Here is a 26,546-nt window from a genome sequence, read left to right as displayed (position 1 = left end):
TGTTCTATACATTATCATGACACATACATGATTGCACACAGGGCTCTAAAAAGGGAAAATGGCTTCTTGTTGGTCCTTTGAAGCAAAACTAGGTTACAAGATATGCCCTGGAAACAGTATGGTACGGTTGATATTTTATTTATTTATTTATTTGTTGACTCATTTTGTATATGCAGCTGGTCACTAGATTCCTGACCAGGAAGTGCAGTATCTGTTCAGGGACTCATGGAGTAGGAGAGAAACTATAGCACTGTATGGCAAATATACAGGCGTAGTGGTAAAGAAACATGAGAAAAGAATCAAAACAGGAGAAGGGCTGGAGTCTCACATTCAGCACATGAGATTTGACAGATCTGAGATTCATAAAGCCAACTCTTTTGACTTGCTAAAGTTCTGTTCTTGGCACACACGTAAATGATTACCAATTGAAAGATGGTACAAAATCCAATCCTACTTCCTTTGTTTATACAAAACAAAAGTATGACTTTCTCATCTTTAGAAATTGGCCATGAAAATGTCTATATAATTTTCTCCAACACAGGCATACAATATAGTCTTGGGAATAAGTGACTTCCGATACTTCAGAGCAAGAAACCAAAATGTTTCTCAGCTGTTGAATATTGCAAGCTATTCTCAGTACAATGTACGATCTCATCAGAAATTCAACAAATGAGTTATGAAGTTCATCAAGAAAAATGTTTGAAATTCCAGGTAAGGCTTTTCTGTTAAATAAATATTTTTATTTGTGCAGTACTGATTGTCTAGATAAGTTTTATCTCCTCTAATTTCAGACATCTAAAGTTAAATGTCTACATTTGAGTGTTTGCATACATGTAATGATGAAGAAAATTAGACTACACCAGAAGGAAATTTGTCTGACCCCATAGATACCTATTTAAGGATGAGGAGAATTACTCTCTGGAAATACCTCTTCCTTGACTGTAAAGGGAAGCTGGGAGTTCAAGCTTGGACACTAAAGTTACAGTTACTTAAATTACGGTGAGTGTAAGATACAAGACTGTTCAAACAACCAACACTTGATGTGAATGTGAATGTAAAAGCACCAAGTTGAAACAGGCTATAGTGCATGGCTATCAGAGAAAATAACCATTAATTTTAAGAGAAATTGTATTAAATATTAAAAAAGTTTGAGAACAATTTAAATTATAAATGGCTAAAACATTTTATGTGCCTTCTTAAAAGCACTATCAAAAAGTTAAAAAGATAGATATTTCCCCCTAAGAAATCTGCCAGGTTTTGAAGTCTTTAGTCTGTGTATGATCTGCAAGCCTCATTGCTTCATTACCACTTTGATACAGTCCTACTGAATGCAATGCAAATGGACCTGTTTAGAGAAGACACTACTCCTCAGTATCTCAGTGTGGCCAAATCTCAGTGTGGCATTCCTGGATCATTGGGGTTTTTTGTTGAATTCAAAAATGTTAGTCTAAGGCTGAAATTGAACTTGCATGTCCTGTCCTCTTCGTGAGAAATCACGAGCAGACTGAAAGTTGCAACAGAAAACTGGACTAGATAGAATTTTACATCCCCAGGTGCAGACATAACTAACAGCAGTAAATATTCAATCAAGTGTTAGTAAACATCTCAGGCTTTCCATTTATCACCATCCCATGTATCAACATTTTTGGAATGAAACAAATAAAATAGACTAAATAATTACAATATATTCTTCTGTAGTTCTTAATCCACCTCCAAATGCTACACGTTATAAAAACCAAGATATTTATTTACTTCTTTTTATTATAGTTCAGATCCAATTAGAACTTTTTTCACAAAGGGTTAATACAATCTTAACCCCTTTAATATTCTTCTTGAATAGTTCGTGCTGATGTTTTCCAGTTAAGCTACCGGACAAGAATACACCAGAATACAGAATATTTTTTGATTCCCATAAAGTCCCAAGTTGTGTTGAATATGAAAATCCTGACTGTGACTCAGAATAGGCTCCAGAGTGGGCCACTTAAATCAATAAAACTGATTAGGTTGGAGGCATTAGTCCACTGAAAAGCTCTTCTACCTGACACTGAGGGAACTTTGTTACCCAAAAGTTACCTCAAGGAACTTAATCCTTTTCATGTGCAGCTGAAATTTTCACTTACAGTGCTTGCAAATAATGGATCACTGGAAAGTTTACATTTATTATGAATTGTAGACTTTAAAATCAACAGGTTATGAAATTACCGCATCAACATTTCTGACTCAGAACAAAAATTCATGCAAAATGTAAATAAAACTTGTATGTATAAAATGGTAGGGGGATAATATGTCTACCTTCTTCCAGCTATCACACAATGTCCAATGTTAATACTTCCAGCATTAAGTTTGCATCTTAAGTAAAGTACTTATTGAAAAAGTTTTATATAAAAGAGATGAAAGACAACAGGATTGGGATTACAAAAGAAATAAATTCAAATTACTAGAGTGAGTATTACGAAAATCTCCTTTTATTGTTGTTGGTGTGCAGAACACTGTAAGTGAAGAATATTAATATTTTAAAGGGAATAAGTAACAAAGCAGATTCTGGCTGACTAGTACTAATTTTTCACTGCAAGACCTCATGTTTAACCAGACTACATGTGTGCTGTGCCTACAAACCTTACAACCTTTCCTTTTCTGCCTTATATTGTTGTAGTTATTAAATAATAATAGTTCCCTAAAGTACTCAGTGGAACAAGGATAGTCATATTGTTAAACAAGCGGTGAGATCCACTCATTGTACTTCTTTCCAAAGAATTAGCCTGCATAAGGCAAAGCAAAGAGATTAGCTCAAAGTCTGTGGCAAGTTAAAGACAAAAAAAATGAATGCAGTCTGATGTCCCTTCTTCTTGAGTCATTTAGCTCCATGTTATCATATGGGCTTTTTGAAAACCCTCAGTTTTCCTTAACAGTCATCCTTTATTACTTTTTATGGAGTGGAAATGTTATTTTACTTGTTCTTAAGCCGTATCACTGCATACTGTCACCAAGACAAACTGAACCAGACCACAAAAAATAAACTTTCACATAGAATCTCTTAGCAACAAATGCATTATTCCCATCTACTTCACATCCCTTCTTATTTTGTATGAAAATTTTCCAATGCCTTGGGAATTTTCTTAAAAGATATACTTGCATAGATAAAAAGTGTGTTACTCTGTTCATTTGAATACAAATTCAAAGTCGCACCCTAAAAGCCCACACAGCTACACGACTTAGATCTTCCTAACACATTGTTCTAACATGAAACAATTACAGCATAGTTTAAATATCACTAATTTATAAGGTCAAAGGTTTAGACACTCTGATAATCCCAAATCCATCCTGAAGTGAGACTATGGTTTACTGTCTTCTGCAGGATGAGGAATGGTGTCCGGGGTGCACTTCGTGCCAATGAATTCTCTCTCAGAACTGAATACACAGGTCTCGTCCATCTCCCATTTCTCAATGTATCTGCCATCACTGAAAGATTTTTGTCTAGTCAGCTCATAAATTATTCCAATGCCTCAATGGCCTTAGTGTTAGAAAATTTATGATGTTGAATGCCTACCTACTTTTCCTTTCATAAATTTGGAGAACTTACTTGAATTTATTTTATTAAACACTTTTTTTATATTCCAAGACACTCTTAACTGAGAAACTTCAATTTCTTCCACCTTTTCTCAGAGGTTCTATTGTCTTATATTTCTTATTACACTGGCTGGACTATCTGCAATTGCTCTTTCTCAGGTGTGTCCAAATCTGGACAAAACGTCCCTGCATCACAGCACAAGGTATATTTATATATTTTTCCAAAAATGCTCTTGTCCATCCATCCCACTATATACCTGGGTGTTTTTTGGCAATAAAACTTTGACTTCTGCTCAGTTTGTAATGCCTTGTGGCTGTAAAAAAATCTTTTTCTTTAAAATGTTACATAATCAACCTTTCCCTAGCCTGTACTTATATTGCTGTTTCTCCCAGATTAACTTTGCTTTTGTTTAAATTCCCTCCATTTTCTTCCCCATGATTTCCCCAACATTTCAGAATCTTTTCCTTTGATGTTGGAGGTTCAAACATGTATGGGTTATCATCACTGGAAAACTGAATAAGGATTGTTCCCATTGTCTCATCCAAATCAATACCGTGAATATTAAATAACACCAGACACAGTACAGACACTGCAGAACCTTTCCAACACATTCATCTAAACTAATACTGAAGCACTGATAACGACTCTTTGAGAATGACTTTCCAATCAAGGTTATGTATAGCCTGCTAACAGAGCTGATAACCAGTAAGTAAACAAAAATAGGATAAAAGCCCCGAATGGACCTCATGTGACTCAGAGTGCATCGCAAATCTAAAATTGCAAGCAGCTTGACAGCGCTGTTATATATGTGCTAAGAGAACATGAACAGAGAAAGAATCTTTCTTATTCAGAACACTAGTCACTCTTACAGCATGAAAAATTATTTTCCAAGACCCTCTTATTAGCAACATCATGCATTATACAACAGCACCGCTTGTTCAAACTGTTTTTCTGATAAGAAACACTGTATTTTAAAAAGCAACCTCTATTTTAATATTTAATACCTCACCATATCTAGATCTCCAAAAGTAGCAAGCTATTTAGGCAAGTAGTGCACTTCATGTAATGTTAAAAGCATTTCTGGCATTTTATGTTATCTGCTTTTTAATGACTATATTTTCCTAACATTAAAAATGAATTAATATCTTTCCTTAAGTAGTCTGCTGAATGCTGAAAGAGTAAATCTGACAGGGTTACTCATACCTTGCTTATGCTGTAGGGACCTACACATCAGTTTGTTTTTCATACTTTTGAAAGGAAATGGGTTTGCTTAAAACACAGTATCTCAAAAGCTAATCACAGTTATGCCTGGGCACCAAGGAGAAAAACATATACTTATTACCTTCAAATTTCTTTAAACTAAACTGTCAAATGCTAGGTCACAACTGCTGTTACTAGCATTTAAATCCAGTGATAAGTGAGATGTATTAATTCTTCCAAATTGCATACGATCCAAAATTTGTAGCAAAGAAACCCTCAGAGTTGTGCAGTGAAGTCCTAGGAAGACTATCAACAATGCTAAAACAAAGATAAAATCTCTATTTTATCATCATCTCTAACATTGTGTGTGTTTTCCACCATAGTAGAAACTATGTACATAAGTATGCATACTTAGGCAAGTAATTTTTTTCCTGAGGTTTTTCTCTGTCCCTTATAAGGACTGCAAAGGTTTTATTCATTATAAAGCAGAAGCAAAAATGACCACTTGTAGCATTCCTAAGCTGAAACAGGAATTCTGCGATTACGATCAAATATTGTGCACTGTATTTCTGTGGTTTCCCATTTTTGGTGCATTTCTTTCTCCTCATACTCACTTCGGGGTATGTATTGCAATCTGAAAAGCAGCCCTTCATTCCAACCTGCTAATGGCCTTTCATTTTATCAGTGTTTTACTCTTTACAACCTACAATAAGAGGTAAAAAGAGACTGAAGCCCATACATCTGAGGCCAAATTTTGCAATATTTCCTTAGACAAAAGAAAGTAGAAATTTTTCCAACAATCTATAACAATTAGAAGGATTTAGTCAAACAAGTTGTATAAGAACTATTCTAAGAAATAGTTCTGAATACAAAAGATGACAAAAAAAACCCCCAAACAAGGAAACAAAAAAAACAACAGAGAGAGAAACATGGATGATTCTATCAGAACCAAATCAACAGTAAAAAACAAATTAGATGATTTTTTGATTTTTTTTTTATATTTTGGGAAGATCATGCTGTTTTATCATGATTTTTAACTGAGTTCCTAAATTTCTTAGATACCTGCAATCAACTGTAGCTGATGTTAGAAACCCACATACTAGTATTTTTTTCATCAACTTTACACTCTGTACTGCAAACTTTGGCAGTGTTTAATGCTTCAACGAGAGCACTATATTAAGCTATTCCCTAAACTAAAACAAAGACAGACTAGATGCAGTGTCAACAAAAGCTATGCAAAATAATTTCAGAACCCAGCCTCAGACACTTTAATCAATACTTAAGAATTCAAACACACATCTGCTTGTCTCTTTGTCTTCTGAGATCACGTAAGTATATGTCTTCGCAACAGAAAAATGAAGTCAGAGAAAATCATCCCTGACCTTGGTATGCAACATGCTAATAGTTGTGTAGTATTTAAGGCCTAAGTCAAAATCCTGATTGTCCTAAGATTCTTCAACCCATATAATTCAGCTTTCTTCAACATGCTTGTTACCGTAGATCCAGAGACTCTAACTCTGTTATTCTGCTCCATCCTTAAAATACACGCACAACAATAAAATTAATTACTACTTTTGTACAGTGACAAACAAAAAAGTTCCACTTTTCTTTGTATTTACAGACTTTCAGCTCATTGTGTGAACCCAAAATGTAAGGGACAAAAGGGTTTTATGGTGTATGAATGGCAAGATCAGTTATAGTATCTATTCTTGGAGTCAATGTTCTTTGTAGGCACATTGCAGGCTCTTTGAAAATGTTGTCCCCCATTATACTGAAAAGAGGCTTTATTTTAGTTGTTATATATTGATTTCCTTTAATAAGCAATGGTTGCTTCACCCACAATATGTTATTCTCATGCATGCTGACATTTCTAATGTAGTATATTAAATAAAGTACAGTAGTCTATTCATCCTACTCACTTTCCAGTACTCTCTGGAAGCAATGACAAGTATTTCCCAGTATTTCACAAACTTCATCAAAATCATCTACATCAACTTCTAATAAAAGTAACTATTACTTGCAGTTTTCCACACTGACAAACAGTGCTTCATTATCATGACCTAGTAGTCTAAAGAGACTTTCCCATAAGGGAAAGCAACTATTTTTCATACTAAAAGCATCACTATAATTAACCCCCTACTGAGCTGTCCTTAGCCCAGGGCTCAGCCAAGAAATTATATCTGGAAAACAGCATTTGATTAGGATAAACTTATAAATTCATTATGCAGGTCTCCTAGCTATCATTTAATGTGGATAATTCAAACTCCTTTTCATAAGTTATTTAATGAGACAATAAGTATCCATGGGACAGGGTATTAGAAGTTCCTAGTAATATATTGTGCCAGTGTATGTCATATAGATGCCTTGCCTCTGTGTTCAAAAACAGGTGTTTGAAAATAGACTAAGAATTAAGAGCCATCAGAGAGTGTGAATTTCTATATAACTGTAGCAACAAGGTTAATTTAATTCATGGAGTGGTATCTCAGTGATTCACGTAAAAATCAAATGAAAATTACTAAGATTTCCTTCCAAGTATAATCTTCCCTTCGTTAAAAATAAAAAGGGAGACTTTCTGCCTGTGACAGACTTACTACCAAATTCCTCAAGAAGATTTAAATTAGCATTAATAAGAAGAAAATCTCAAGTAATTCAGAAAACTGTTAGGGCTTAAGTTCTGCATCTCAGAAGCAGAAAGACATCCTGTTGGAGCAATTTCTGAGGCACCATACATGGGCCTGCGTTGATTCATCTTTCACAAAACAAGACTGCTTCACTATTACCTGGGATAGCTCATCCTAGTTAATCAAGATGTAGGTGTGGAGAGAAAGGGATTTATTTTCCTCATTATCAAGGCTGGTTCCCCTTCCACTCTGCAGCAAACATCTCTGTTACTATGTACTCCTTCCTAATTTCCATCCCATATTTCTGACTTGGAGATGGGCACTAGGAAGACACAGGGGCACAGCAGTGGCGGCCACCTCGCCAATCTGGTATTTGGCACATCCGTGCCTCTCTGACAGCAGGGAATTTACTGCCAGCACAACCACAACACTCTTTGAGAACCTATACTGCTTGGCTTCTCCTCAGTGGTGATGTTCCCACTGCATTTTTGCTCCTCTAGGAACACATTCGTCAGTCTGAACCCTTGAATTCACTGCAAGGGGGTGTTTTTCACAGTGAGTGCTGTTCATGCCTGGAAGTTTGGTTTCAAGTTGCTGCACTGCAGCAGTCCCCGTGTGAGAGAGGAGAGCATCTCAGGCAGGTCTGGTAGCTCTGTTTCAAACATTTGTGTTATTCCTACCACTCAGTGATAATAGTGCAAAGCAGATGGGAGGCCCTATATTGGTGGGTTGATGCAAATTTATGCAAATCAAGTCTGAAAAATACAGCCTGAGGGTTAGGAAGGTCTTGCTGCCAAAAAAACATAGTTTCCTGCCAGGAAGAATGAAGCTCTGTAGAAAGTTTGGGGCACTTGAAGAAAGAATAAAACAGGTAAAAACACTAAAGAACCCTGAAGCACGGTACTTATAGACCAGTTTCCTCCCTGCATTGGCATGTATGGAAAAAATGGAGTTAGGAGTGGCATATGGCAACCACTGTGCCCATGGGTATGCTGCACAAAGCAACACCTGGAGGCAGAGAACTGAACAGACAGGTCTGCTGGCCCCCCTGCCAGAGGACAGCTCTGGACAGGTCTAATTTGTCACCAATTGTGTAGCCAGAACCATCTGGAAAATTAGATGAAGTAGTTTCTGTTAAAACACAATTTTTTCTTTTGTCTTGGATGGTTAGGTGGATGTTGGAATGAGTGGTTTTATTTTTATGTAATCCTGACTCAGATTTCATCTAACCTGGAAACAAAGTAAGGAGCATGACAAGAAGTTATTTGGATACTGTCCCCCCTCCCCAAAAGACCAGAAAACTTCAGTGATAACAGCGAGAAAAACAAGGGAGTGATAAAAACGCCTGACCAAGAGTCATACCAAGTCTGTCTTTCCCTTACCACTCTTCATGTTTCCATGTGTTCCAAGAAACCCTGGTGAAAATACATTTACTCTGCTTCTCTGCCTGTCACTACAATTGGATCACCTTCCTCTTGGTCTTCACATGGTCATCATGAAAGTGTGAAAGGCTTGCATGGTGCCTTTCGCCTGTTCCCACCATGAGCACTAACATGGTGGCACATTAGACATAGAGAAGTTTTACATATGTAGATGATTCACTTCCTACTTATGTGATATATTATCGTTATTCACAAAACAACCAAGGACACTGAATCTGAAAGCAACTATAATTCTACCATGCAAGCACCATAACTTTATACTGTGAAGTTACCTTTAAAAATATGATTAGAGTATTATGTTTCTGTGTTATTTTCTTACTGGAACACAATAAATTCTTGTAAGCCTGCTAAAGTTTGAGGATTTTATTCAGCTAAAGCTTAAATCACTCTGACTTACGCAAAATTTGAGAGGGATGAGAAAGGTGCCCTTTGCCATGTCTCTCTGGTACCTCATATACCTTGAGATCAATATTCATTGCATTGGGCTGTATTCTAAATTCCCACTGGTGCAGCAGACAGTGGGAGCAAGAGCAGGCACAATACTGTTCCACGTACCTTCAGCTTGGAGAATCAAGTAAGAGAAGATTTGTTCATTACCATTTCAAGACTTTTTTGGGGGATATTTTTGGTTCCAAGTACTTCTGTGCTCAGGCATTTGTCTTCCCTTTGCTATCAGCCTTTCTTTTGCTTGGTCAGGAAGCCTGTCATTTGGTACCAGCCTGTCACTTTCTTGGCCTCACAAGTTTTGATGGGCTTTTATGGGTAGAAAGGTTTCATCATGCCTTCAAAATGTGAAATCCACATCTGTTAAGTATTGCGGGAGGGAGGTCCAGACAAAATGGATAGCTGTAATTGCATGGAGAATCTATGTGTAGTGTGCACAGTTTGCACTGGAAATCGTAATTAACTGGGAAAGGAACAATCTGTCATTAATGCATATGGTGAAATGGTGTCACAATAAAAAATGGATTGCAAGTAAAAAATAAAGTTCACTTTTACTGTGAAGATTTCTTTTATTTAATCTGAAAAACCTGCTTACTGCCTTTCTTAAAAAGAAAGAAAAAAATCATTAAAAACTCCAAGGCTCAGTCTGCTTTCTGTATGCTTTACAATTTCTGAAGGATTTTTCCAAAGATGATGAGGGACAAGATCCTTGTTAAAAAACACTTTGAATCTCATCCAGCAAAAATGACAATAAATCTTCAAACCATTTCTGACCATATGTCACAACTCCTGAAGGCAAATGAAGGCTTTTACAGCTTTTAAATAATCTTTGACAAAGACAGCTGCTAAAACACTTACCCTCCTCCCCACTCTTTCCTTTCTCACAAATGAGGGGAGAAGTTGTGCTTTCATTCACCCCGCTTCCAGCGTCACACATCGTGACCTGGGTTTCTGTAAACTAAACATTAAAAACAACATGAAAAGTCTACTTAATGTGTGCAAATTGAGCAACCTGTTATCTATAGAGATCATGCACTTTTCAAAATAAAGATACTGTCTTACATTCCTAAACTATAGCACTGTTCAAGGGCAAACTGTATTTCCTTTGGTGTTTCTAGTGCTAAATCAGCTCCAGACACAGCCAAATAAATAGTCCTGTTAACCTCTGTATAGAAAACTTGCAAAGGCTAAATTTGATAAATCACTATATTTACCATACTTAATAGTATGATTTTTGCATCTGTTTTTTGCTGTTGAAAGGTTCAGATCAGTACATCAGAGTGTAAAACGGGACCCGATTTTTAAGAAAACAGTAGTCTTTGTGATTTCCATAGAACATTTGTCTCCTTACAGAGAATCTTGTGAGTTATGCAGATCAGTCTAGCAAGCCTGGGAAAGGGCTGTTCTGAAAGAATGCATTTATCCATAGGCACATTTTCTTATATCACAGGTTTCTATACAGAAGCAAAAAGTATGCACTATATTTTAAAATATTTGTTGTGGAAAACAGCATATACAAGTGTCCCAAACTGGACTGGTTTGTCTTCAGTTACTGGAAATGGGTGATTTCTAGAAGCTGAAGATTTCACCAGTAGTGAAATGCTACATTTACTGGATTTTACTTATCTTAAAACTACACAGGGAATCCAAATACAAATTACATCCTGTGTTCAACCATATAACTCAGCTTTCTATTATCAGCAGAATTCTTAGTCTACAAATCAGTTAATTAACTTCATAAACACACATACTTTTCCTCCATATAGGTGATAACATATGTAACAGCCATAAGTAAGTAATCTAATTATAATGTTTGAAATATTATCACATTTATCTGTCCCCAAAATAATTTTTAAAAAACCAAGCATTTGTTATATTTTTTAAATCTTGACACCATGCTTATTTTTATTATAACAAGTATCTACAATTTACTGCGATTAACGGATGCACAAGTCAATATCTTCAAGGTCTCCTGTGTCTTTAAGATCAAAAGTTCCATAGGCATCAAACAGTGGGTGTTTCTATCCTCAGCTGTACAAAGCCTGATATTTAAAACACTCTTTGACACATACATACTTTCAAAAGTCTATCCCCTGATTTTTTTAAAGTTTTACTTTCATGAGTCTGATGCCCAGTTGATTTGGAGCAAGGGCTGTGTGAGCTTGTAGCTATCTATTCCCATCTGGGCATTCCCATTAGTGAGGAAAAGAGAGTGTCTAGGAATATGGTGTCTATTGATGGTTGATTATGCCAAGTTAACAAAAAGAGAAAAGCAGAAGAAGGATGGGATCTGGAATCTATGTGGCGATTTGTGAAGTGGTGAGATGACCAACTTGGAATTTCTGCAATGACATGGAAATGATTTTACACATCTTATTTGAGGCAATCAGTTGAATTCTTGATTTTTTTTTTCAAGAAAGGGAAGCAAAGAAGCACCTGAAGAGTGCAGTGGTGGTTCTCATCTTAGAGTCTATCCCTTAAATAGAAGACCTAAGTTCAACACTCTTTTCAGCCAGGAGAATACACCTAATCCTTTTACTTCCCAAGAACATGCCCTCATCACTTCCATGTTTTGTAGTGAACGTTTCTGTTCCTGTTGTAAAACATTGTCTGTGGTGACTAAATGAATACGAATTTGTCACTTTCTAAGGTCTATCTCAGCACAACTAAGTTAAAGTTGTGCTTTAGTCCTAAAAATCATTAAAAATATACCCACTTGCAAGTTTATAAATGTATTTTATACATCTGTGCAGATATGTTCCTGCAAATTGCACTTACAACTAATGTGTCTGGCAAAAACAGGTGTCCTCACTTTCAGGACATAGTTAAACGCATGACAAACATCAAGTATTTGCTGACCAAATAAGCAGAAACTGGTACATATATGCCTATGTACTTTCTATGGTGAACAAAAAACATGACATGTAAGCATGCTTTCAAATCCAGCCAAGTTTCTCTGAGCTGTATTTTATACCCCCATTAATTATATAAGAGAAATGGGAAGATCTGGAGCTGAAGCAGTTTTTAAGGACAGAGGCAAATAAATAATTGAATACTGCATTGCTTCAGATAGCTTCCACATTCTTTTGCCCTAAGGTATCTCTTTCAAGCTTCAGGGAATTAATAAATTAGACTACTGATCCATCTATTACACCTGCTTTGGGGGAACACAAAAAAGGAAAAAAAAGCAAAAAAGCCCCACAGGGTGGAAACATCGTGTAATTTATTCCCTTTTACTACTACTTGACATTTTCCCAGCTGAAGAAACAGAAAAAAGTCCTTTTAAAAATCTGGATTTTTAAAGTGTGTTTATTTATTTTTTTTAGTGGATTACACGAAAATACTAAAATTTAATTCCAAACATTCTAAGAAAACCCTTCATATCCCTAGGCAAATTGTTTTAAATACCTATATAGGTTTTAGTAATACTATTTTAAAATCTAAGATAAGCTACTTTTGATGAGTTATAATAAATCATAAAAGTTATAGAAAGTAACAATTTAAAAAATTATGAGGCTATATTCTTGAATTTATGAGAAACAACAGGTCAGTCTGAATTTAGTTAAAATTCATGAACTGTGTTTTTCTGAATCAAGCTCACACTCAGGCTGTGACCTGATAACATGCACGTGCCTCTATCCAGTCCTTCAGAGGCTGAAGCCCCCTCTCACATGCTGGGAGATTAAAGTTAAATTTCCTTCTCTTCTAAGGTGAGGCTGGTTAAGGAGTAGCAGATGAGACTCTCTTGTAATGTTGGTATTGATTTATTTCTCGTGAACACCCTAATATAGTAAAAGAGAGTTCCCAGATGAGAAAATAGACTCCGAGACTGCCCCTCCCCTTCTTCTTACAATCTTCACAGCCAACAAGCTGTCTTCTTGAGATTTTCTTCAAACTTACATGATGAAAATTCATGCCCAGGGCTTCAAACAAACTTTCTAATGCATATTCCTGTAAAAATGTTTAGGCTGCCTTTGCGCTGCCCCATTTTTTTCTCCCTAGTCAAGAAAACACAGTGTACCCAAGAAGGACCTGTTATAATTTTTTCCCTCCCTCATTATAAAACTCACCAAGAAATCCTCTTAAATGCCACTGTGCAATATGGAGGAAAATTTAAACATTATTATTCAGCTTTCAAACTGTCTAGCTCCAGATTTAGCTGGTTTCTTTCTCCTGTTGTCATTTAATTATAAATGCTGAAGCTTTTAGCAGCACATACTCAGTTATGTTTGGTTATGAATGATTAAGTGTGCATGAAGTTTTTACCAGCACATTAATCATCAGGTATAGAAAGAAGCATGACACTGGTTAAAAATTCACCACTGTACTGCCCATGGGAAGTGTAAAGTCTTCACGGACAGTCAGAGATTGCTTACCTTTATGACAGACCAAGTGCTGAGTAAGATGTGTTGAATTTGCATCCCCCTAAACAGTACTTTCGTTTGGTAAATGAAACTAATTGTCCTTTGACAGTATGAATGGCAGCAGCAGGAACAACAGCAGTGTCAAAATCAGATTAGGAGCTTTAATTATGCTATATTTGATGCCTACTCCTGGAACCTAAACCAGACAATGAAGAACAAATTAGTTCAGGGGAATACAGGTGTCTCCATACATCCTTGTATTTACCTGCCTAGCTCTGCCCAAATTGCCCAATTTGACTCTCATGTGGTCCAGTCAAAATGGTTTTATACAGCAGCACACATAGACTCCGGGCAAAGTGTGGCCCCTCTGTGGTACGTTTTGAAAATACACTTACTAAAGGGCTTGTCCTTCTATTTGCAAGTATGAACAACTGTAAGCACCTTTGGGACTTGGGACATTCACGTGAACTGTCTATTACTTTCACACTAAAAGAACCATCACAAATGTCACGTTCCCTCAGTGGGAAAGTCCCTTTCCTGGTTTCTGAGATGCTCATTTTCAAACTGGGAAGAGTTATGCCTATGTGTCAAGCCTGAAAATAACTTATTGCAAAGGTAGATGATTGTAAAAGTGTCTCCAGCAGTCCATGTTTTGAATTCAAGCCTTCTTTCTCCCCTGAATGGGTGAGAAGAATTTTGCTGTACTTCAATATTTTCTTTAACTCAGCATAGAATAAAAAGCCCTTTAAAGCAAATGTAAAATAGAAAACAGTTGCAAATGTTTATAGTAATCTGTACTTAAGGTAGATGTTCGAACATCCAGTCTAACAGATTTCTCTAAATATCCAGCTCTCAGAAATAGTCTCAGGAATCCTGCTGTCCTCCATTCCCATTGCATGCCCTTAATGAGCATCTGTTCCTACTGAAATATACTGGGGTAATAGATTATTTCTCTGTTTGCTGTCTTGGAATACACATTCACTTCTTCCCAATTACCAAATTTATTTACCTCTTTTACTTATTGGAGAGATGATGTAGACAGCCCTCCCATACAAAAGAAATTTGTCCTGCTGCTGTTGTAGATGTAAACACTGGTGTGATAGAACAGTGTTGCTTCCTGCACTTGCCTGACCCACTACAATCCCTTTGATTTATGAATAATTCCTTTTCCAGACTGCATAATCCAGAGCAGAAATTTCACTGACTCCATTTACATTTATAAAATCAAATGCATTTTTTATACTAACTTGGATATTATCAAATATACTTGATACTAATACAAAAACGAGATAAATGTGTTTATCTCACTACATGACCTCATAGATACATTGAACTCTTGCATTAACCCTGCTGAGATGGCAGCTGTTTTGGAGTGCTCTCCCCTAAATCTATCCTTGGTAAGTAATGTAAAAATTTGTAAAATGAAAAATCCAGTATTGCCACCAGCTAGTTAGCCAAGATATGCTGGAATAACCCCAATATAGCAGCAAGAATTTGAAAACTGTAGAAATTCAGATGAGCATTTTGCAAGGTGCAAGCCCTCAATGCAGTGGGAAGCACTCTAAAAATTCTGAAAAAGAACAATGTGTATTTAAGAACCCATGCAGATTTTAAGTCTGTGTCTTTGCTCCTCTTGTTTGTAATTTGGATATAGAAACCATATCTCAAAGACATTTCATTTTCATGTGGGAAGTCTAAATGGGGGAGTACAAAAATGACCATGGCTATGACCTGCATCAGGTCTTTTTTTGATAGGTTTGAGTTTATTTGTAAAACAGCAGATGAAGTCTGCATGACAGAGCTCCAGAAAAATATTAACAGAAAACATGGACACTCAAGTAAGCAACAATAATAACCTTAGGTATCTTTACACAAAATGACTGAAGACTCATAAGAAATCATTCATATACTGTATTAAAAGATCCTTAATACTACTCCTGATGATTAATCTTCAATGGACATGTGACTGTATTTGAGGAATTGTTATTACTTTGCTTATTTGGATAAAGACATTTATTTTTGCAAGAAAATATGCTAAAACATGACTATTAAGCAATTTCTGTACAAATAACTTTCCTGTTCTACCAGAGTAATCATCTAAAGTAATATAATCTAAGAAAGTTTACAATAGCACAAAATAAATATTGTTTGTGTAATGATGACACAAATTAAGGCTATCCAGCAGGAACCAGCTACTTTAGCATAAAAATAAAACCCAACTTCATTTTCTTTCAGCCTCTTCCTGCAATACCAACTATACCTCCTTTAAAGTGAACTTTCAGGATAATAAAGCAACGGCATGATGAATATTCTAAAAGGTCAATACTAATTAAGTGCATTAATGTATTTTTCATAGAAACAGCTGTTTGAGGATACATTGGATTTTTTTCACATGTGTACCAGCAGAAGTTCCTTCAGCAAGATTTCTGTGAGAAACAACTTAAAGGAAGTTAGAATACAGGGCTTTATGAACACTACACCATGTTTGGTGTGCACGTGTCTATTGTATGTGTGCATGTGTCTACATACACATACACATAAATATATTAATAAAAGTTTGCTTAGATCACTAGTTTAACAGTGTCAACATTTGCAAAGAAAACAAATCATATCCGCAGACCCATTACACCAGTACTGAAGGAAAACAAATGGCTGCCCAAATGCTACGAAGTCAGCTTTCGCGCTGACTGAAGTCTAACTTGCAAACTTCACCTGAACACTTTTGTATGGGTTCAGCTACAAAGAAGCTGTTACTACAAATGATCCATCACCTTGCCAATTTTTCTCTAAAAAAAAGATGGGGCTTTCCACCTCCAAATGGTCTAGCTGTCTGTGAACGACAAAGAAATTTAATTCTTGGGCATATATAAGTGCATTGTGGGTTATCTTTTGCATTACCAATCAGTGCACTGCAACAGAGGGTTCTGTAGGACAAAGCACTTTCTACTGGGTTTTTGGAAGCTTTAACTACAGACTCATTTTGTGGTGCATGTGGGATTTGCAGAAAAACATCTGGTTAAGTTTCATCCAAAAATTCTTCACTTTCTACACTCCGGCACTGTTTCCATGATAGCAATGAAACATTTAAAGGTGGAATGGTCAGAAAAACTCCTTCAAAATAATTTTTATCCTAGATAAAATGCTAAAATAGATGCATCTGTTATCAAGACATTACATGCAGTCTTCAATGTGACCTGTCTTAAGGCTTGCGAAAAGCTATGAATGTTTCTGTCGATATGAGTCTTATGTATCTCTATACATGCACTCTTTGCAACTCATTCTGAAACTCAGTATTACTCCAAAAGGAATTAAGAAATAGTTTGAAAAAGCTTTAAAGGTCCTAAGTCTGGTCCCCACCTTTTTAATGAATTAATAATTTTTCTTTGCTTCCTCCCAGCCACAAAAGATTATCAGACAGATTTCATCCTGTCATTCATTTGGCTTTCTAAGTGACAAGAGTCTGGTCAGCAGCACTCAAAGTCTATCCAGACATTAAAACTTAAAGAAGATATAGTTTGATTCTTGAAAAAGCAACTGTTTGTAATTTGCCTTATTCCTCTTATGGTAGACTTTACAGAGTGGCTTTGACTATTATTTGTACACACAACCTTAAAAAAACCCCTAGTAGTTTGAAAGCTGTGAGGCAAAAAAAGGGCCACAAAAATGATGAATAGTTTTGAGCATTTCTCATTTAAGGAAAGTCTGAGAGCCATGGGGCTGCTCAGCCTGGAGAAAGGAAGGCTCAGGGGGATCTCATCAATGTATGTAAATACCTAAAGGAAGGATGTAAAGAGGACAGATCCAGGCTTTGCTCAGTGGTGCCCAGGGATGGGACCAGAGGAGATGGGCACAACCTGAAACACAGGAGGTTCTCTCTGAACATCTCTGTGAGCCTGACCAAGCCCTGGCACATGTTACCCAGTGAGTTTTTGGAGTCTCCATTCTCAGAGATTCTCAAAATTCAACATGAGCCATGTGCTGTGGCTGACACTGATTTGAGAAGTGGGGTTGGACTTGATGATCTCCACAGGCACCTCTGAACTTCAAATATTCTGTTTTTCCTAAAGAACCTTCTATGATTCATGTGAACTTTGGCCTTTTCTCTTTTCCTTCATTCCTGTTCTCATGCAAATGAGTGTGAATTTTCCTTCTTCAGCAGAATGAGGCATGTTCTGGCTCAGGAAATGATTTTGATTGATAATCCTTATTTGCAGCAATGCAACTCAGGTCTCACAGTCTCTGCTGTAGGGCAGCCACTGTTGTGGGTTTATCAGGCATTTTATAGTACTTAATATTTTCCTTAGACCCACTGGCACCTGCAGTCAGACAACTACGCAATCACCTCAGCTTTCTTTGAAAAAAAGAATAATCAACTCAGTTTTATGCAAATCCTGATACTTTGCATTTTAAATGCGTAAAAAGGAAAAATTTCTCTTAATGGTCCAACTTTTAAAAAAATTGTACTAGTTGTCTAGTACTCTGATTCTGGAGACAGAAGCCAAATGCCCAGTTTAATCAACACTGGGACACTGCAGCTGTTAAGTCTTCTACTGAGACCTTAGAAAACTTCAAAACATATTCTTCTTCACTTACGAAGCACCTAACTTACATCCGCAAATAAATTTATTTACAGTAGTAGCCCTTAGTCTTTTAGCATGAGTTCTCTCTCCTCAGCTGGAAAATCTTTTCCTTGCTTTGTTGTCCTAAGGACAACTACAGTTACTACTCTCGAAATATGGTAGTTCAGTGGTTAGAATTAGCTTAGTGTGTTGTGCATCTGGAGGCTATTGTTATTTCCTTAGCATTTGCAAGTAACTAGCAAGTTTAAGGAGTGTTTTTGGAGAGAAAAAACAGCATGAAAACAGACAATATTAATTCTTGCTGTACCGTGAGGATCTATTATAAGGAAGAATGGATTTTGCCTCTGCAATCAAATGTTTATTTTAGAGAAGGAAGGGTCACCTAAAAACACAAAAGGGAAGAAATGAACTATTATTTCGATCAAACTAATAAATAATTTTCCTAAAATGTTGCTTTTTCTCCTCAGATGTGATTTTTTTTTTACTTCTTCCTTTCGCTTCTAACAATGAATGCAAACAAAATCAAAAAGTAACATTACTATAGATTCTTCAGAGACTAAATGAGCTTTCTCTTTAGATGATCACAATGGGGAGTTTCATATTTTTCAGACATCTAGTTGGCAAAATAACAATCAACTTATTTAGCTCATATATAATATTTAGCACTGTGTTTTAGACTGACTAGTCAATAAAGCCTCCATTCCATAAAAACTGAAGGAACCATTAAAATGATATAAAGAGGAGAGACATGACTTAAGAAGGCCCAAAAATATATTTTTTTTCCTCTTTGAAGGGAGTATATGCTTCTGCATTCTTTAAACAGACAGAACATGAATCACTTTTGAGAAAGCTTCTCTTTATTGGATAAAAGTATAACTAATGTCAGTGCCAAATCTTAAGGCAAAAGGAAAGTAAGAGTCACATTCTTCTTCAGAAATAGCACCTTCTTCCTAATGGAAGCTATTGAATGTAGCAGATAAATGTCAAAGAAGAGAGGAAGAAGAAAAAGAAGATTTACTATTAAAATCTACAGACAAAAAGGAAATTTTCATCATTCATTTAAGCAAAGGTTTTTTACTGTTTTCTTAAATTCTGGCTTTTCTAGAAGAGAATATTTTTATTTGTATATCACTTTAGTGGTCAATATAGCAGAAAAAGGAGAATATAGTAGAAAAAAGGAGCAAAATTCAGGGTCATGAAAATAGTTGTTCCATAGTTCTTTTCCATTCTCAGTACACAATAAGAAAAGCAAGGAAGACACTGCCATTTATTCAAATGGCAATCCACAATATTGCTGAGTGACTCAGTTCAAGAGATGGGTTGGAAACTTCTGAATAAAAAACTTACCACTTGAATTTAAAGTATATCGAATAGCCATGTCTAGCTCTTTTTTGTGTGCTGATGGTGTCGTGAATAATTTTGCTCTTATATATACTGATCAGCCTCTCTCTTTTGACATCTCTTCATCTGTGCACAACTGAATGGGATTTACAGTGATTTCTCCACCTGCCAACCCCTCAACCAAAATTATAACTCTAAGAACCTTTTGATATCTGTAACTGTCATGTAAGAACACTTGTATGTACAGTATAAATGTGTAGATCTTAGATCTCTTTCTCTTGAGCTCTCTCCTTGAGCTCAAGATACCAGCTTGGTCATTTACTTCTGTGTCTGAGTGAAAACCCATATAAAGCCTTAACCTCCATAGGAGAATCCAGATATTAGGAAATCAAGTCTCCATCACTAAATGGTCTCCTGACATCATAACTGAGACCTGTAGAGTGAGAATACCACTTCTGTTTCTGAATGTGAAGTTTAAGCCCAAAGGGAAAAGTGCCTTTGATGGTGCTCTAGTTGTTTCAAGTTACACAGACCACAAACTAGCATTCCCATAACGAATCTTTGCCGAAAGCAGCTCAGAACAGCAGCAATGGGAACACTGCTAAAGCTGATGCAGAGATACGTAAAGACCACTTGAGGACCATGCCATTTGTTAATCTAACAAATTCAGAAGTGTTAAATTCAACTACAAATCTAAAAATAAAATTAGGAAATACAAAAGTTTTGCGATGTTCAACCTCACACACTTCCCTCATATTATGAAGGCAAAGCTATAAAAATCTGAACAGCATTGTAATTCTGCTGTTCATCTTTTCAAGTATATTTCGACAGGAAACCAACTGGAGTTTTTTTTTAATGAACCATAAAAGTGCAAAATCAATTCTAAAAAACCTTTTTTTATATAGGACTAAATTAGTGATGTGTAAGGCTGAGTTGGTTCTTACTCATTTTTTCAAAAGATACTTTCTCTAAAACTGTTAAACAATCTTTCCTACTGGTTTTCACAATGTATCTGTTCTAGTCAACATTTCTGATACATCAGTTTTTCTAGAAATATTATTAGAAAATTATGGTTTGGTTCTCATTCTATGTGGAGAGCATTAAAATGTCCACAACATAAGAAAGATGTGGACCTGTTGGAACAAGCCCAGAGGAGGGCCACAAAGACGACCAGAGGGCTGGAGCATCTCTATGAGGCTTCATCCTGTGAAGACAGGCTGAGAGTTGGGGCTGTTCAACCTAGAGAAGAGAAGACTCCATGGAGACCTTTTAGTGGCCTTCCAGTACCTAAAGGGGGCCTACAGAAAAGCTGAAGATGGACTTTTTACAAGGGCATGGAGTGACAGGACAATGGGGAATGGCTTTAAGCTGAAAGAAGGTAGGTTTAGATTAGATATTAGGCAGAAATTCTTTACTGTGAGGGTGGTGAGGCACCAAAACAGGTTTCCCAGAGAAGTTGTGGATCCCTCATACCTGGAAGTGTTCAGTCCTAGTCTAGATGAGGCTTTGAGCAATGTTGTCTAGTAGAAGGTGTCCCTTCCCACAGTGGGGAGGTTGAAACTACATGATCTTCAAGGTCCCTGCCAAACCATTCTGTGATTCTATGAAAAACTCTTGGGTTTAGGTGCTGAATGCAACAGCCACACTGTGATCTTCGGCCTGAATGCAAACCCTGGAATCTTGAAAATGTGCTGAGTATATTCAGATAAAAGGCTAAAAATAAACAAACAAACAAAAAAATCCTCTAAGATAAAGAGAACTCCATATTTCAAGTCACCTAGAGCACTAAAGCTGAGGACATGTGAAGTTTAGGTGATTTTTCTCTTTGGTGCATTCTACAGGGTTTGAGTTTTGCTACTAACAATAAGTAAGCTTTTTTAATATCTAGTAGTGCTCTGTGAATCGCTTCAGAACCTGTGCTTTTGTCCTGAAAGAAAGACTCAGCAACTTGATGAAAATCCTAGGTACACTGCAGTCACAGACAATTTTGTGTTGGCCAGGACTTTCTCCTGAATCTTTATTTTGGAAAACTAAAGGTACAATGTCACTTAAGTGAAAATTTTGAGAAATGAAATAAAAAAAAAAAAATCTAATGTATTAAAAACTATCAGAGCTTATCGGCCTGATAAACTCTAATTTTGGCTGAAGACATAGCAAATCTATAAATTTAGAAGTCTGTGTTAGGACGCCCAGCAAGTGAAAAAACAGAAAACACCATACCATCCTGTAGTGGTTTGGACTTTGTTTTCCCCCAGAGGCTAAGAAAAGTGGTAGACCCCAAGGGGTGGAAACCCCTGGAAGTTTTGGAGTTCTGTCCAATGGGCACTCCTGCAAAGGGCGCTCCTAGCCAAGGGGGCTAGGTCTAGGGAATTGGATTTTGGGGCTATCTCAAACCATGACACATCCTTAAGCATGCTGTAAGCATTTTACCACTTGTTATCTCACCTTGAATTTTTATAAAGAAAAACTGTATTTCTGATGTATAGTGAATGAGATTTGCTGTTTATTATTACTAGGTCATATTTATGTGCCCTCCAGACACAGCATGTTTACCTATTTCCTATATTTGTAAGTCATCACAACTGGAATCAAGAATGAGGCTGCATTTGTACAGTTGCAACATACTCCTCTGGCAAAATGAGGATGTCTTGAGAGACAGTAATCGTTTATGACACTGTTTACATCTTTTATTTCTGGGAGCTATCCAATCATGCCTTCCAAGAAGAGACTCATGAGTGACAGGTTTGAGAACTTCCCCAGGTGAGTAGACAAATAGCCTCAGTAAGATGCTAGCAAACAACATTAAAAATGCCTCTCCCAGTTAAAGCATGAAATCCAAATGTCTTCTCAGTTCATCTGGAACATTCAGGATAGTGTAAAAGGTCTGACATATATCATGAAAGATATTGTTACTGCTGAGATCCAGGAGACTGCCAAGTCTGCGTATCCGACAGCTCCCTTTTGTCCTTACACTTTCCTTTAGCAACAAAGGATCATTATGACTACATGTGATCTATTCTTCCAGGATGGCTAAATGATGGTTGTTTATAGGCATCCACAGTGTTTTCTGAAGCTTCAAGAAATAAAGTAAACAAATAGCATATGGGGAACCTTTCGGATCTTGTGAGTTACATTTGACAACACTTCAGGTATCTTAGAACCATTCTTCAATGAAAAATATCAGGGGAAAAATAAAAACAAATTTAAGGAAACTCACATTTTTTTTATACCACATTACATGCAATTTTTGTATCTTTCAGCCTTGTCCTTTCATTCTGAATATTTTTATTTCACTATTAATATTATACAGAACCATTCTGTGACTTTTTTCCAGACATTACATTCACCTAATGGTAATATCTTACTGTAAGTGTATTTAGTATAAAATCAATCTCTATACAATAAAAAATTCTGATACTTCATTGTTATGTAAAGACATGGATGAATAGAATTAAGGTTAGAAGGACTGCTAGAGTTATTTATATTTTACTAATTGAAGTAAGAAGAAATTAAATCTTTTTTTAAATAGAAACTCTTTTTATCTTTTCTTTAACCATGTTCATGAATACAACAACATGAACGAATACACCAGTAGGTATAACAATGGGTATTACATTTTGGTGTATACTGTGTATTTTTTGAGTGCTAAAAGAACTGTGCTGCTTAATCTATTTTTCTTGATTGATAGGTTCTCTGTAATTAAGGTGCATTCTAAAATTACCTCAAATGGATCATAAATTCCTGACTTTCTGTATTATCTGTAAACAGTTACATTAATTATTATCCAGTCCTGTGCTTTATACCCTTTGCATTTGCTATGAAGTTTTCTTTATACAGGTTCACAAATGGTTTAAATTTGAAGACCTTGAACATAGACTTTTTTCTGATTCCTTTCTCTTTTTTTGTCTGATTCTCTTTCATAAACTGTCATTAAGGGAAAGAGTGGGCAGGGCATTTGGAGATTAAAGATGTGAATATTTTGGTTTGAGAGAGAACTCTAAAGCGTTGCTATTTTTATATATAGCTCTTTATATATACATACATACATATATACTGTCATGAAGGCAAACTAACTTCATGGTAAAAAGGGTATGAACAAATATTGGTGTCCATGAAGCACTTGGAGTTTTCAGTTATCCCATATTTGATTGACAAGGAAGACATGCATATCTGGTTGACCTGTTCACAGCATTTTTGCAGAATTTACAGGAGTCTGGCATTTGCATATGCAAAACCCTAATGAATTAGTGGAGGAAAGTGGTGTACATAAGGATAACTGAGGAACAGCTCATAGTACACAAAATTTTTCTCATAACAGAGTCAATGTTTTCTGTCAAATTTTAAGTCATAATGGGTATGAATTTGCACACAGGTCCAGATGGTTAAAAACAGAAGGGAAAGGAAGAGTAAAAAAAATATAACTGCAGTTCAAGATGTAGTTAACAACTGTATTCATATCAAGCCACGATGACACAAGATTATGCACAGTGCATTATGAAGAGTCTACCTGCTTCTTAGTCAAGTTTTACAACCTGTGCTAAGCTTTTCATTGCTAAGGACAAGACTAAGATGATCCAACAGTTTTACAATAGTTAATGATGTATTGTCTTCTGTAATGTTAACCTAAAATCCTACTTCTAACAGAAAATTTAACACTGGAAGCACATAGTAAAAGAAAATGTATTTTTTATCCAAAGAGAAAATAAATTTTTAATTTAAAGATGAGGCACATAGAATTACCATTTAGCAAGTCAGATTTTTTCTGAATAAGTTTTTTTTTTTAATTACAGTCTAGACTGACATAAAGTAAGCTAAAAAAAAAAAAAGACCATCTTGGAGATTTGAGGTTGAGAATCTCTGCTTATGTAACTTTTAAGGAAATATAATGAAATAAATACCACTGGCTGATTTGAAAGAGAAAAAACCCCAATATTTCTAATACTATGCAGAGTGCACAGCCACTGTTGACCCATATGTTTTATTATACATCTGTAGCAACTCTGATGTGTCACTAGCCTAGAGGAGCTAGGCTACATAAGTGTGTAGTACACATCTCCTTACACAAATGAGATAAGAAAAAAAATTAAAGCAGCAATAAACATTAGTGCATTTGATTAACACTTTGTCCTGAAGGCATTAGAGACAAACATGCACACAATAAAGTTCTAAAGTAGCTCTGTATACTTAAGATTCCTTATAATATTTATGGCATTTCTGAAAAGGAAGAAAAAATATTCTTAACAAATTTAATAATTTACATTCATACAATATTTCCCATAATTTAAATATTACTTCTACCTCTCTTCCTTACCAACACATGTTTGAACTTTTTCTGTATGACCTTAGCTGGCCCACTTTTGGGTACTCAGGAGAAATGAATCACTATATAAAGGTGCCTGATTTCCCCGAATAGACAGAAAAAAAGAAGGCAGCAACGGGATATTCTGGATCAGTTTTCAGTGTCATTTGGGGTTCTCTGATATTTCCGTTAATGACTGGAGGAATCTGAGTTCCTCCCAAATCATGATGTCTTTCAGGTGCTGTGGTTAGTAGAAAAATAGAAACAATATTATTGTTCATGTTTAAAACTAAAACTAATCAGGATGAAATAATCTAAAACAGTTACAATCACTACAGGTCTAAAGCGGGCAACCTGAACAAGCATCACAGTGTCCAGCACCAAGAAACCCCAGTCTTTTTCAATGCAATTGTGCCTATTCAGTATTTCTGTAATTTGCCTGCCTTACCATTTTCTTAGTTTTCCTAAGTCTGATGTAACTTTCCTTAACTGCTTAAGTTCTTACACCATGCATACCACTGTGGGAAAAATCATGTTATGTAAAACCAATACCAACAATACAAAAAAACCCCAAAACTAACCAACTGTATCTCTGACTGAGACAGAAAGCCTGACCACAGATCTGCTCCTGGTAAAGGCTAATGCAATATGTGTCAAAATAATGCCATCTCAGGTGCAATTCAGCTTAAAAACCCTAGTGTTGGATTCATCTACCTAAATATACGCGTGTAGTCCCATTTGAGAGACCCTGGAGTACCTGAGCCAGCAACAGATATGACAGAGGTGCAATGTGAGCACTAAGACTTACTGGACTGGTAGCTGGAGGCCAGCTGTGACGACTTGGAAGTCAAAATGGCATTAGACTACTTTCTGCATAGTTGAGTGGCTGACCAACATAGTCACAGGAGACTGATGACCTATTTGGCTTACCCCAAAGTAGATAACTCTACACAGGTAGCTACGATCTCTCTCTGAATCACATTTTTAATACAGGAAAATAACATGCTTGAAGACAAAACTAGAATTCTTTGTGAATATTATATTTTTTCTGCTTTGTTGAGAACACACAATGCTGTTCAGTGGTACTTGTTTTATCTATACAGCAAGCAGAAATAATATTTTGGTACAGCTTATGTAGATAATCCTATATATGTGCTAAAGTTTAGAGATGTACATGACACGTATCATGGATATACCAATACCAAGGTCAACTATAACAACAGTGGATCTATGATGGTAGCTTGAAGTAGATAATGGTTTCAACTAACAATTATAGTATGACTTCAAAAGACAACAATGGTAAGACTGATACAGGCCTGTGAATTAATGTTCTTGTATCTGAGACTCACGTCTCCACTTATGTACTTGGAAAATGTTTTACATACTGATCTCTATTGCTGATGCCTATTATTACTAAAATATTTGAAAACTAAAAGAAATTTTTTCAGAAGTAAATTTAAATATTTTAGCAAATCTAAAAAAGAAACAGCATTTTCAAAAGAGATACATAACAAAACTGTTTTGTATTTTCTGTCTTGTCATGGAAAAAGTACTTAGTACTTGGTTGCTGCTTATTTCCAGTTCAGAACTTGATATATTTATCCACTAGAACTCTGGGATAATATTTTGGCTCTAACAAAGAGAAAGGCAAAAAATGTCTGTGAGTGTCTGGTGTGCAAAAGAACAC

This window comes from Manacus vitellinus, unplaced genomic scaffold, assembly GCF_001715985.3.
Source record: "Manacus vitellinus isolate BGI_N305 unplaced genomic scaffold, ASM171598v3 scaffold_2_pilon, whole genome shotgun sequence".
Classification (NCBI taxonomy): Eukaryota; Metazoa; Chordata; class Aves; order Passeriformes; family Pipridae; genus Manacus; species Manacus vitellinus.
Note: the sequence above shows the minus strand (reverse complement) of the source record.